The 15554-nt window shown below is 32.8% G+C and overlaps 1 long non-coding RNA gene across 1 annotated transcript; it reads right to left on the minus strand.

The window, feature by feature from the left end:
• Positions 1-12050: 12050 nt before the first annotated feature.
• Positions 12051-15124, minus strand: LOC131040964 (uncharacterized). Its single transcript, XR_009104950.2, has 4 exons — positions 15078-15124; positions 14750-14850; positions 12438-12546; positions 12051-12344 (listed from the first exon to the last, which is right to left on the minus strand). It is a non-coding gene; the product is annotated as an uncharacterized LOC131040964 (long non-coding RNA).
• Positions 15125-15554: the final 430 nt, after the last annotated feature.

Raw genomic sequence — 15554 nt, forward strand, 5'->3', positions numbered from 1 at the left:
GATAAACAAATTAGATAGGTGATTGATTAGATGCATTCTGATTAGAAGAATAAAAGAATCCTCTTATATAAAAGACACTTTAAAAAATGGAGGGATAGGATTAAGAGGTGAAAAGATAAATGGTCGGCTAGGATCAAAGGGTAGGTAGAGAAAATGATAAAATGATAAGAAGGTAGTTAGCAAAAATAATAAAATAATGAAGGGGGTAGGTAGAGGAAAATTAAAAGATAAATGACATATGATATAGAAAGAAAAATCCTAATGAATTAATTAAATAAATAAAGATTTATTTAATTAATAAAGGAAGTGGGATCAATTAAATAAATAAAATATTTATTTAATTTAGAGAAAAGATAATTTAAATAAATAAAAACATTTATTTAAATGAGGAAAGACTAGAAAAGGATAAATGAATTAATTAAATAAATAAAAATTTAGTTAATTAATAAAAGACTTAGGATAAAATAATTAAATAAATAAAATATGTATTTAAGCTAGGACAATTTTAGGTGTCTACAAGGATAATTGAGCTTCAATTAAAAAAATGCTAATAATAGATTGATAGTAAGTATAATTGAGTAAAGTCCCTTGCAATCAATAAGTAATATTGAATTATATTACTTTCAGGCATTGTGATTATTAATAGAAAACATAATAACATGCATTTGAAATCATCTAGTTTGTAAACAGTGTCATTCAATTCTGATAATTTAGAAAGTAATTACTTGGTCCAACCCAAAATCATTCAAAAACATAGCAAGATATTAAAGAAAATATTAATTAAACATCAATAACTAAAATTCTGGGAGAATGTTTATATTTCTTTTTCTACCTTATTTCTTTGATTGAAGGAAGATCAACCACCTTGCATAACCTCCTTACTCAAAGATAAGTCCATAGCCTTAGATAACAGTATGAAATAAGAAGAGGGTTTAAATAAGTATCTAAGTAGCCTAGAGAAATTACTTATGGGAAGTTTTGGTGCTAGTAAGAGAATATGTTGGGTTCAAATCTCCTCACATAAATAAATAAACTTAAATTCCATCCAATAAAACATGTAGTCATGGAATAAGTGTGACATCTGTATCGTGCAATAAATAAATAAATGGTGATAGAATTTATGTAAATCTAGAATGATATCCTTCGTCCAAACTAAGAGGGGAAAGGTCTAAAAACTTCAAGAAAAATGAATTCGATAGGAATAAACTTTACCATTCTTTACGCTAGTTTTGATAATAGATAGATAATGGCTATGATGGAAACACAAAAAATGTTGAGGAAAAGAATTATTTAGCTCCTTTAAAAAAGATCACATCATAATATCTCCCTCACTTCTTGTTGTGACCAAAAAGATTCTTCGTGTATGTGTTTAAACTTTCTCTTCAACTCCCCTAATCTACTAAACATAGGGAAGCTTAAATAATCACCAATTTAGTAGTTTGCAAATCAAAATTTAAAATTTAATTAAAAGGTCATAATTAAAATTATTTTCATCTTCAAATAATTAATGAAATATTAGCTAGTGTTTATTTTCATTATTAAATAATAAAAAATGCATTTTAAAGGATAAAACTAGAGGGGAAGATTTGAGTTATGACAAGATCTAATAAATGAATAGATTAAGAATAAGATTATGGATAACCATGCAACATAAATATTAAGACATTTCACCTTAAATAAGTAAAACAATTAATTAATCCAATGAAAAAAATCTTCTTTTAACATAAATCACTATTAAATTTGTTTGAATTTTTGTTTTAAATTGTTTTTGTCAAGTGCAACCATATGAACAATATGATGTTAACATATTTGACAATTGATAGCAGATATAGATTTACTCTCAATTTTATCAAATTGGGAAAGAGAGATATTCTAAGGTCTTTCCTTAATAAAATAATCAAAAACTCGCAATCCATCATATACTATCTGAAATGCCTAAACTAAACACCTTCACACCATGTGAAGTTAAGATTATACTAAATTTTGTGTTTGTGGTTTAGATCTCTAAAAACATCTTAGAAGAAATTTTAGTTAAAAATGTTGTTGAAAGAATCAAAGATACAAATTACAAAATATTATGATAATTGATAACATATTTAACAAAAAAATAGGTTAAATTATGGCTCTAATATAGACACATTCTAGAGTGTTCTTTAATAAAATAATTCAATAACTTACAATCCATCATATACTATCTGAAATGCCTAAACTAAACACCTTCACACCACGTGAAGTTAACATTATACTAAATTTTGTGTTTGTGTTTTAGATCTCTAAAACAATCTTAGAAAAAAAAATTAGTAAAAAATGTTGTTAAAAGAATCAAAGATGCAAATTACAAAATATTATAATAATTGATAACATATTCAACAAAAAAAAAAGTTACGACTCTAATATAGACAATAAGAGTATAAGATTCATATAATGATAAGATAAAATAGTTCTATAAAGAATTGAAAGAAATGATTCTTTTATTAAAAAAATACATAATAGAAAAATCTAAATTGTAGTTATATTATGATTAATATGTTAATTATTTATACTAAGAGTGAATCCAATTTACATGGACAACACAATATGATGTTAATAAAATCATACTTAATATATATGAACATTGAATAACAAAGCTAATTTGTTTAAATTATTGTTCATTAAAAAATAAATACCCAATGGCAATTTGAGTGTAAGAGTAGTCACTTCTAAGAAGAGATTTTATTACATACCTTGATGTATTGGAAGTAATGAGAGGAGGCTCTTTCAATGGACCAAAAAGTCCACAGCCAAAATCTCGCAAGCCTCTCAAAACACTGTATTCATACCTTAGCAAGAACAAAAAAAACACTTCAAAAGCTTATTTCTACTCTCAGTATGGAATACTTCTGTTATGAATTCTGGAGACTACAACTAGTATTACCTCAATGATAGCCTGGTCTCTCTATTGGTGGGATTGTTTAAGAATCCAGGAGAAAGAGAACCAGATTTCATAGACATGAAAAAGGATTCCCTCCTACTGATGAGATTTTGACCCTTCTGCCATGACATGAGAAACAGAGAAAAATAGGGGAGACAAAAATAAAAAGAACATGGTAAGGAAAATGAATGCTTCCAAAACCTGATTCCTGGATAAATAACCGTCAGATTTAATACAAATGTGCATTTGATGGTAAATAAATGTTAATTCAAATTAAACAGACAACACACTACTAATATGGAGTTCAAGTTAAAGATAGCTGCTGACGTTAACTAATTACTTGTAACCCAAAAGGGAATCATTTGTGGTCTCCTTTGAAGAGAACATCAAACATATAGTAGCCAGGTGGATGATCTCAAGCCAGGAATCGGGTGTACAGTTTTTTAGTTGCAGACAAATTTGTCTCCAATAGGGTAAGTACTTCTGTCCAAAGTCTGTATTTATGTTTGGTGCAGTTATGTTATAGAATTCTAAAGAAGAGGAGGAGGATTTAATGAGCCTGATTCTGTCAATGTTTTAGGTATGACAGCACACATGGTGTAAATTTAAGTCAAATACAATGTGATCGCATACAAAGGTACTCCTCTAAGAAACGATCATTTTCAGGAATAATAGTTGTTCTGGTATAAGATTGAATCTTAGGAAGTTTATATACCCATAAAGATGATGAAACGCTATTTGTCATTTATCAAACATGGGATTAGAGTCTGGGAAATAAGATAAGTGTATATACAGGGGATATTCCTTGTTATATACTAAGTTAGAAGGGTACTACTCTAAATGATGGAGGTGTCAGACTGGAGGAACGAGAGGAGACATGGATGAATGCAAGTGTGTTTGAACAGGGTGCTTTTTCTAATTGTACCCATGCTATTGCAGAAAATTCACACAGGGTTGCACCCCATTACAAATATTTATAATTTATAATTTGGGTTGTAGGCTAGTGGTTTTATTTATGGTTCTTCTTGTCACTTTGTATACTCGTAAAACTTGTAGAATTTTAAACCTGACCTATCCTCTCTGAACCAACTGATTAGCAAACAATAACAACAAAAAGAAGAAAACACCAATATCTTTATTGAAGCTTAATTAAAAAATTACATAGAGGCTGTATATATAAAGAATTTGCAGTCTAGAAGAATAAATAATAACTGCAGTTCTAAATATATTCCTAGCTTTGCATGGAAAGCTACTAAGGCTCTCAAACTAAAAAAAGCAAACTACTCCCTAAATTAAGAATACAATAAGTGCATGCACAACATGCTTTATTTACTAAAAACAAACTCATGCAAAAAGCAAAACTAAAAATAGTCCTAAGGATTCATGCATGCTGGAGTACATGCTTTATTTGCATGAATAAACAAAAAAAACAAAAACTATTAACTAAAAATAGCTTATGCATGGTGATGAATGGATAGCTTCATGTCCAAACTGGAGTTGCATGGAGCTGCATGCTAGAGCAGCATCACTTATCAACATACTCCCCCTTGATGTTGAGAGGGCTGACAATCTTATCTCATAGTGCTATAAACCGAGCTTTTGCAACCGCTTTGGTGAATATATCTGCTAGCTGATCCTGGGTGTTGATGTGCTTCAATTCGACATCCTTCTTTTGCACCAAATCTCGTATGAAGTGATATTTCAAATCAAAATGCTTAGTTCTGCTGTGATGAACCGGATTCTTAGCTAACTTGATGGCACTCACATTGTCACAATAAATTACTGTAGGCTGAATTTGTTTTTCTCCAATTTCTTCCAAAACTTTTCTGAGCCAAAGAGCTTGTGTACCTACTGAGGTAATTGCAACATACTCTGCTTCTGTAGATGAGAGGGCAACAATACTTTGCTTTTTCGAGCTCCAGGTAATCAAACCAGAACCAAAAGAAAAACAATTTCCAGATGTAGATTTACGGTCATCCATACTACCTCCCCAATCTGAATCACTAAAGCCTACAAGATTGAACTTTTCAGAAGAGTAGTAATGAATACCAAAACTTGAATTCCCTTTCACATACCTCAAAATCCTCTTGGCTGCCTTCATATGTATTTCAGATGGATTTGTCATATACCTTGAAACAAGTGAAACTGAATAAGCAATATCTGGCCTCATGTGGGTTAGAAACATCAAGCTCCCCACAATACTTCTGTAAGTTGTCTCATCAACTAAATCAGCACCATCATCTCTACATAACAAATCTCCATGAGCACTTGGAGTGGAGGCAGGGTTACAATCAATCATATTAAATTTCTTCAGCATATCCTGTGCATATTTTGTTTGACAAATGAAAATCTCATCCTTACTTTGATAAACCTCCATTCCTAGAAAATATTTCATTAGACCAAGATCTTTCATCTCAAATTCTTTCATCATAGCAGCTTTGAATTCATCTTTCATCTTAAAACTACTACCCATATACAAAAGATCATCAACATATAAACTTATGATGAGAATATCAGTACCTTCTTGTTTGTAGTATAGGGGAGGATCACTCTTACTTCTCTTGAAGCCATTCTTCTGAAAGTATCCATCAATCCTGGCATACCACGCTCTTGGTGCTTGCTTGAGGCCATACAAAGCCTTCTTCAACTTGTAGACATAATTATCTTTTCCTTCCACTTCAAAACCTTGTGGCTGCTCCACATATACTTCCTCTTCTAAGTACCCATTCAAGAAGGCACTTTTCACATCCATATGATGTATGTTCCACTTCTTTTGAGCTGCTAATGAAATCAGCATTCTTATGGTCTCTTGTCTTGCTACTGGTGCAAATGTCTCTTCATAATCAATTCCATACTTTTGTGTGAAGCCTTTAGCAACTAATCTCGCTTTGTGTCTTTCAACACTCCCATCACTGTTAAATTTGGTCTTGTAGACCCATTTGGTGTCAATCCTTTTTTTGTCATGTGGAAGTTCTGTTAACTCCCAAGTGTCATTCCTGTGAATGGAATCCATCTCTGTTTCCATGGCTTTCACCCAAACCTCATTAGTACATACATCTTCAAAACATGATGGTTCAAAATCAACCTTGGCTAATAAAGCAAAATTCACTGTTTCACCTACTGGGTTTTCTTCATGTACTTGATTTCCACTCCTCTGGTAGATATCACTCAATCTCCTTACTTTCCTTGTAGAACTTGGAGAAGAAGCTGGACTTGAACTTGGTACTAAAGAACTTGATGAAGGGTTGCTTGGTGGAGTTAAACCACTGGATATAGAAACATTAGTTGGCTGCTCATGATCAATATTGACAATTATATCATCATTCAAAATAGATTTTGGCTTCTCAACATGGCCTTTTTTATGACCATAAACTCCCCCTTCATCAAAAATCACATCTCTTGAGACAATAAGCTTGTTAGTGAGGGGATTATACAATCTATAAGCCTTGCTTTTCTCACTATACCCAATAAAAATACATGACTCACTCTTTGCATCTAACTTCTGTCTATTCTGATCCGGTACATGCACATAAGCCAAGCAACCAAAAACTTTGAAATGATTAACATTAGGCCTTTTACCATACCAAACTTCATAAGGAGTCATCTTTTCTAGTGTACTGGTGGGGCTACGGTTGAGGATGTACACCGCTGTAGCAACTCCATCTCCCCAATAAGAATTGCTCAATCCCTTGGTTTGTAACATGCACCTTGCCATTTCAACCACAGTACGATTCTTCCTTTCAGCTACTCCATTCTGTTGAGGTGTGTATGCAGTAGTAAGTTGCCTCTTGATGCCATTAAAATCACAATAATTTTGGAAAGCCTTTGAGCAAAATTCTCCTCCATGATCAGTCCTTAAACATTTGATCTTGCACCCTTTCTCATTTTCCACAAGGGCTTTAAACTTCTTGAATGTATCCAAGGCTTCATCTTTGGCCTTCAAAAAATATAACCAACAATTTCGTGAGAAATCATCAATAAAAGTGATGAAATATGATGACTTACCCAAACTCTTAGTCTGCATAGGACCACATATATTTGAATGAACAAGCTGAAGTGGGTGATGAACCCTCCATGCATTGCCCTTTGGAAACTTTTCTCTTGCATGCTTTCCTTTAGCACAACCTTCACAAACCTCCTTGTGTTCCTCAACCTTGGGCAAACTAGAAACTAATGCATGTGAGGTTAGAAACTTCAAACTATGAAAATTTAAATGCCCATACCTGAGATGCCATAACCAACTTGAATCGTCATAAGCCATATTTGTCAAACTGTTGTTATGTTCACCAAACCTCAAGGGGAACATCCTATTTCTTGTCATAGGAACAACAGTGATCACCCTATTATCCTTATTCTTATCATAGATAGTACAAGTCTTATTCTCAAAGACTACTTTATAATTTTTCTCACATAGCTACCCAACACTTAACAAATTGTGCTTCAATTGTGGAGTATAATAAATATCATGAATACTCTTTATACCTTCTTTTGTTTGGACCTCCATAGCTCCTTTGGCAGCAACCTCCAATGATTTATCATCACCAAGCTGGATCTTGGATTTGAAACTTCCATCCTTTATTGAGAACAACTTCTCATTCCCTGTCATATGGTTAGAGCATCCAGAATCTAGGTACCAAACATCTTTACTAGTATTTTCACCCTTGGCATAAGATAAAAATAAGTGATCAGGAGGATTGTCACTACTTTCTTGAGCATAGTTAGCACTTTTACCTTCTTTCAATCTTCATTCTCTTTCAAAGTGGCCATACCTATTACAATGGTAACATTGAACATTTCTCTTATCAAATCTGCCTCTACCTCTTCCTCTGAAACCACCACTTCCTCTTGAGCCACTTCTTCCTCTACCTCTTGAAGAATTTTGGCTTTGCCCTTTACCTTGGCCTTGATTGATTTTGGCACTACTGCTGCTTGCATCTTCATTTTTTGTGATTAACAATTTAGAGGAAAATGCTTTCTCTACACCTTCAAAAGAATCTTTCAATCTTTCTTCATGAGACATTAGGGATCCAACCAGTTGATCAAACTGTAGTTTTGTCAAATCCTTGCTTTCTTCTATGATTATTGCTACATGATTCCATATGGGTGTCAAAGATCTCAACACCTTTTTTATCAAAACTTCATTGCTTACAATTTCTCCAAGTGTAGCCATTTTATTGACCACATCTTTGACTCTGACACAATAATCACTTATACTTTCAGCTTCTTGCATCTTTAAATTTTCGAACTCTCGCTTCAATGTCTGAAGCTTGACCACTTTAACTTGATCACTACCCTGGTAAGCTTCTTGTAGAGTCTTCCAGGCATCTTTGGCAGTTGTTGCTCCTGATATTCTTGGAAATAAGCTCTTATCAAGAGCTATCTGAATGTGAAACAAAGCTTGAGCATTCTTTTTCCTTGCTTCCTTTCTTGTTGTTCTTTCATTGGCTGTAAGGGCATTCCAATCAGTTGGCTCTTCATAACCTGATTCAATAATCTCCCACAAATCTTTTCCAATCAAAAAGGTCAGCATCTTAATGCACCAATAATCATAATCATTCCCATCAAATTCTGGAACGGGCATATGGTTAGAATTCGACATGATTAACTTTGGCGAAATTCCAACAATAAAATTTTAACCCAAAACAATTTTACCTGCTCTAATACCACTTGTAGAATTTTAAACCTGACCTATCCTCTCTGAACCAACTGATTAGCAAACAATAACAACAAAAAGAAAAAAACACCAATATCTTTATTGAAGCTTAATTAAAAAATTACATAGAGGCTGTATATATAAAGAATTTGCAGTCTAGAAGAATAAATAATAACTACAGTTCTAAATATATTCCTAGCTTTGCATGGAAAGCTACTAAGGCTTTCAAACTAAAAAAAGCAAACTACTCTCTAAATTAAGAATACAATAAGTGCATGCACAACATGCTTTATTTACTAAAAACAAACTCATGCAAAAAGCAAAACTAAAAATAGTCCTAAGGATTCATGCATGCTGGTGTACATGCTTTATTTGCATGAATAAACAAAAAAAACAAAAAACTATTAACTAAAAATAGCTTATGCATGGTGATGAATGGATAGCTTCATGTCCAAACTGGAGTTGCATGGAGCTGCATGCTAGAGCAGCATCACTTATCAACAAAAATAAGGGTTCTAGTGCAAATGGGTCTAAAGAATAAAAGAGGGAGTGATAAATTTGAAGAATAAGTGAGACTATTTAGAAGCCTATAAGTGAATGCAGTTGTATTTTGGACAGGTTTTAATAACTGAGGCCTCTGTGTGAAACAGATATGTTGATATTGCAAAAAGTTTAAATATGATTGCAGCCTGTTGGGCATGTATACAAACTAGAATTGTGACACTGCTTCTGTAATAGAATTCAGATATTCCACACAATCAAAAATGGAGTAATTTGAAACCAGTAATCTTAAGGGAGAGTTTGTAGTTAAACTACCGAGTAGAAAAGGATGGCTCGGATATATGGCCAGCTACGCTAGACAGAGATTTACATGGGAGTTTTGTGTTTGGAGTGGTGGTTTTTTATGGAGTTAGTCAAGGGGTCTTGGAGAGGCCTTCTACCAGATAGTTCATCTTTACTATCAGAAAGATGTGTTAAAGGTCTAAGCATCTGCAGGGCAAGTGTATCAAGGGTTTTGGATTTTCTCACAGATGTTCTCCCAGTATTTCATAATCATTGAGAAACATTAACATCTCAAATTGATGAAAGTATCTGTACCTATAAGATTTGTATGACATAATCATTGAGAAACATTAACATCTCAAATTGATGAAAGTATCTGTATCTATAAGATTTGTATGAGAAATCTTCGTTGCATCTTTTCCTTGTGATTTGAAACTCTGTTGGGATACAGAAAAACTTAGACATCCAAAAACCTTCGAGACAGTTGCAATTATCTATCATCTCTTCTAACAAGAACGAGCAAATCAGAAAGATGTGTTAAAGGTCTAAGCATCTGCAGGGCAAGTGTATCAAGGGTTTTGGATTTTCTCACAGATGTTCTCCCAGTATTTCATAATCATTGAGAAACATTAACATCTCAAATTGATGAAAGTATCTGTACCTATAAGATTTGTATGACATAATCATTGAGAAACATTAACATCTCAAATTGATGAAAGTATCTGTACCTATAAGATTTGTATGAGAAATCTTCGTTGCATCTTTTCCTTGTGATTTGAAACTCTGTTGGGATACAGAAAAACTTAGACATCCAAAAACCTTCGAGACAGTTGCAATTATCTATCATCTCTTCTAACAAGAACGAGCAAATCAAAAAGATGTGTTAAAGGTCTAAGCATCTGCAGGGCAAGTGTATCAAGGGTTTTGGATTTTCTCACAGACATCCAAAAACCTTCGAGACAGTTGCAATTATCTATCATCTCTTCTAACAAGAACGAGCAAATCAGAAAGATGTGTTAAAGGTCTAAGCATCTGCAGGGCAAGTGTATCAAGGGTTTTGGATTTTCTCACAGATGTTCTCCCAGTATTTCATAATCATTGAGAAACATTAACATCTCAAATTGATGAAAGTATCTGTACCTATAAGTTTTGTATGACGTAATCATTGAGAAACATTAACATCTCAAATTGATGAAAGTATCTGTACCTATAAGATTTGTATGAGAAATCTTCGTTGCATCTTTTCCTTGTGATTTGAAACTCTGTTGGGATACAGAAAAACTTAGACATCCAAAAACCTTCGAGACAGTTGCAATTATCTATCATCTCTTCTAACAAGAACGAGCAAATCAGAAAGATGTGTTAAAGGTCTAAGCATCTGCAGGGCAAGTGTATCAAGGGTTTTGGATTTTCTCACAGATGTTCTCCCAGTATTTCATAATCATTGAGAAACATTAACATCTCAAATTGATGAAAGTATCTGTACCTATAAGATTTGTATGACATAATCATTGAGAAACATTAACATCTCAAATTGATGAAAGTATCTGTACCTATAAGATTTGTATGAGAAATCTTCGTTGCATCTTTTCCTTGTGATTTGAAACTCTGTTGGGATACAGAAAAACTTAGACATCCAAAAACCTTCGAGACAGTTGCAATTATCTATCATCTCTTCTAACAAGAACGAGCAAATCAGAAAGATGTGTTAAAGGTCTAAGCATCTGCAGGGCAAGTGTATCAAGGGTTTTGGATTTTCTCACAGATGTTCTCCCAGTATTTCATAATCATTGAGAAACATTAACATCTCAAATTGATGAAAGTATCTGTACCTATAAGATTTGTATGACATAATCATTGAGAAACATTAACATCTCAAATTGATGAAAGTATCTGTACCTATAAGATTTGTATGAGAAATCTTCGTTGCATCTTTTCCTTGTGATTTGAAACTCTGTTGGGATACAGAAAAACTTAGACATCCAAAAACCTTCGAGACAGTTGCAATTATCTATCATCTCTTCTAACAAGAACGAGCAAATCATCAATGAGCTTGAACCCCCTTAATCAATTTGGTCGCCCCACTCTACACAACCTCAGAAATCAATTCTATCTACAACCTGAAAAATGACATACAAGAAAGACTAAACAAATTAACCAGTTCTCATCTTCAAATTTAATTTATTGTTATTGTAGCAATTTAATAATTTCCCAGTTCTGGATTGCACCATTTTGGCAGTTAGAAAACTTTGAAGTATTGGCGCTTAATATGGTTCTAATATAGATGTAAGGAATGGAAGGTTCATATACTAATAAGATAGTTTACTAATAAGATAAAATATTTTAAAAAAGAATTGGAAGGAAATATTCTTTTAATAAGAAATCACATACAAAATAGAAGAATTTAAATTATAGTACAATTATAATTGTACTATGATTAATACATACAAAATAGAAGAATTTAAATTGTACTTGTACTATGATTAATACATTGGCTCTTGATATTAAGAGTGAATCTAATTTACATTGGACAATATAATATAATAAAATCGTGCTTAAAAAAAGTATATATATATATATATAAAAGAATATTAACTAACAAAGTTAATTTATTTAAATTATTGTTTATTAAAAATTAAATATGGAATGGCAATTTAATGCTACACAGTTGATTCCTGAAAGCACTGTAAGAGTAGTCACTCCTAAGAAGAGATTTTATTACATACCTTGATTCTCCTTAACAAAGTTCAGCAAACTAAGATTCAAATAATCAATCTTTTGGGAGAAATAAAACTCAGGAGGGCAAGGCTTGATATTAAATTTTTTGTAGAATGACATCCACTTAAATTGGGGTGATTTCAGCATCAGACACATAGTAAGAAACTCTTTCGACAACTAGAATGGACAGAACAGTATTGGCAGTAATTTCAATGTACCCACTGTACTTTCGAAGAAATTCACAGTCGGAATCTCGCCAGCCTCTCCTGATCTTTCATACTTCAGCAAGAACAAAAAACTTTAAAAGCTTATTTCTATTGTCTAGTATGAAATACTTCTAGTATGCATTCTAGAGATTACAGTTAGTACTACCTCAATGATAGCCTGGTCATTCTATTGGCGGGAGCCCATTTAGGCAATTGAACCAGATTTCATAGACAATTCTTTTAGCAATGGAAAAAGCTTCCCTCCTGCTGATGAGCTTAGATCAAAACAATATTTCATTGGACTAGCTTTTGACTCTTCTGACATGAGAACAGAGAAAAAATAGTGGAGACAAAAACAAAAAGAACATGGTATGGAAAATGAATGCTCGCATTTTATACAGATGCGCATTTTATGGTAAATACAAATTAATTAGAATTCAATAGACAACACACTATTGCTATGGAGTACAAGTGAAAGCATAAAACTATAACTACTGACTTTAATTAATTACCTCTGACCCAAATGGGCATCATTTGTGTCTTGATTGGAACAGCTTAAATATCACACACTAAGCTTACATTTTTAGGCTTATAAATGTTAACACTCAGAGTTGACTGAAATTTTCTAGGCTTAATATGTTGCTTAATATATATGGTCACACTAACAATACATTTCTAGACTAAAAATATTAAACACTCAAAATTGACTAATACTCTCTAAACATAATATGTTGCTTAGTGTCTGTGGTTTAAGACTGGCAGTCTTGATTGAAGAGAACACTAGGTGGATGATAATTAGGTAGTCCACCTTTGGCCAGGAAGCAGGTCTACAGTTTTCACTTGCAGACAAATTTCTCTCCAACATGTTTGCTGTAGTTATATTGTAGAATTCTAAAGAAGAGGAGGATTTAATGAGCCTGATTCAGTCAATGTTTTACCTGGTTTAGAGGCCAAGAGGTATAACAGCACGCAGAGTGTCATAAATTACAGATTAGGTGTGAATTTAAGTCAAATACAATATGAAGGCATAGAAAGGTACTCTTTTTAAGAAACGACCTTCAGGAAAAATTGGTCTGCAAATAAGATGTGTATATGCAGGGGATATTCCTTGTAATTTATCGTTCCTGGTGTACAGGCGAGAAGGGTACTACTCTAAATGAAGGAGGTATTAGACTGGAGAATGAGAGAAGACATTAGAAGTGCATGGATGAATGCAGGTGTGTTTGAAGAGGATGTTTTAAATAAGTTCATTAAATATTTTGCTATTGCACAACATTCACACAGGGCTGCATTCCATTGCAAATGTTTTTAGTTTATGATTTGGGTTGTAATTTTATTTGTGTTTCTTGCCACTTTGTTTACTACCGGTGAAAATAAGGGTACTAGTGAGAATAATAGAGAGGGTAATAAATTTGAAGAATAAGTGAGACTATTTAGCAGCTATATTTTAGACAAGTTTTAGTAACAGGGACCTCTGTGTGTGTCAGATCTGTTTTTAATATTTATTGCAAAAAGTTTAAATAGGACTGCATTTTGTTGGACAGGTATATAAATTAGAATTGTGACAGCATTTCTGTAATTGGAATCTTTTTTTTGTGATTTTGTTCCTTTTTATTCTAGGCTAATTGATATCTGGAACAAGTCTATAATTATTGTTACACATGGGATATAAAGTTCAGACAAACAATAGTTCTTTATTAAATATGATGCCTCTTTTGATGATTCTGTAATTTCGGTAGTACATGGATTTCACAGCAGGAAGCAGGTCTACAATTTTCAGTTTTAGATAAATTTATCTCCAACAAGGTAAGTCTGTATTTATGTTTGGTGTAGTTGTATTATAGAATTCTAAAGAAGAAGAAATGCACTTAATGAGCCTGATTCAGTCAATACTTTACCTAGTTTAAGGGTCAAGAGGTATGACAACACATAGTGTCTGTCATAAATTACATATTAGGTGTAAATTGAAATCAAATGTATTCTTCGAAGAATTTATCTGGTATAAGATTGAATCTTAGAAAGTTTATATACTCACAAAGATGGGATAAACCAAAATCTGGGGTCAACATATTTGAAACTCCATATATCATATATTAAACATGGGATTAGAATCCGGGAAATAAGATATGTGTATATACAGGGGATTCTCCTTGTAATTTATAGTTCGAGGTATAATGAAGGAGGTGCTACTGCAAGACTGGAGAAATGAGAGGAGATATTCAAAAGCATATGGATGAATGAAGGTGTGTTTGTACGTTGTAGTGGTGGTTTTTCATGGAGTTAGTCAAAACAGCTTGTAGGGGCATTCTACCAGATAGTTTCATCTTACTGTTGGAAAGTTGTGTAAATATCTGTGTATCAAGGATTTTGGGTTTTCTCACAGATGTTCTCCCAATTGCAGGATTTCAAAATCATCTCAAATTGATATAAAAAAAGTACCTAAATATCTTCTTGCATCACAGAAAAACATCTAAATACCTCGGAGCAGTTGCAATTATCTATCATCTCTTCTGACAAGAACCAGCTAATCATAAATGAGCTTGAACCCCGATCGCCCACGACTTCAGAAATCAATTCTTCTACAACCACAAAAATGACATGCAAAAAAAACTCAACAATTAACCAATTTTCATCTTCAAATTTAATTTATTATCATTATAACTATTTAATATTTTTCCGATTCTGAATCTCACCATTTTGGCAGTCAGAAAGCAGAGCATAATAAAAGATTTAATAAAATCACAACAAATAAATCTTTATATTCTCTTTCAAAAAAACGTAACGACAGATCTGGAAAAATGCATACCAGGAAGTGGAGTAGCACACGAAACAAAGACGAACAGTTCGTTCTCGAAGCCTAACATAAAAAGATTAATAAAACAAAGAATTTATGGAAGCCGGAGTCATTGCCAGATAGATCTTACCGTTGGAGAGGATCAACGGACAGATGGATCTTACCGTTAACGACGGACGGCCAGAATTTGAATTAACAAGCCCTGTATTTGCTAAGGAATTGAAGGGAATGAGATGTATTTGCGGCGGTCGTGTGCAGGTTTGAATTTAAAAATTCATGACTGTAACCGTTTTGAATTTTTGAATATAAACGGTCTGAAGTTATTGAATTTTTAATTTATATGAAGGTGCACCATATTTTACTATGGTATTTGCCTATTATATTTATTTCTATATTTTGGATTGGATTATTAGTGTAATTATTTTCGTTGGATAGAATTGTCTATGTGATTTTGTCTTCTAAATTTAAATTTTTATTTTTATATATTTT

The sequence above is a fragment of the Cryptomeria japonica genome, chromosome 9 (genome assembly GCF_030272615.1).
Source record: "Cryptomeria japonica chromosome 9, Sugi_1.0, whole genome shotgun sequence".
In the NCBI taxonomy this organism is placed as follows: Eukaryota; Viridiplantae; Streptophyta; class Pinopsida; order Cupressales; family Cupressaceae; genus Cryptomeria; species Cryptomeria japonica.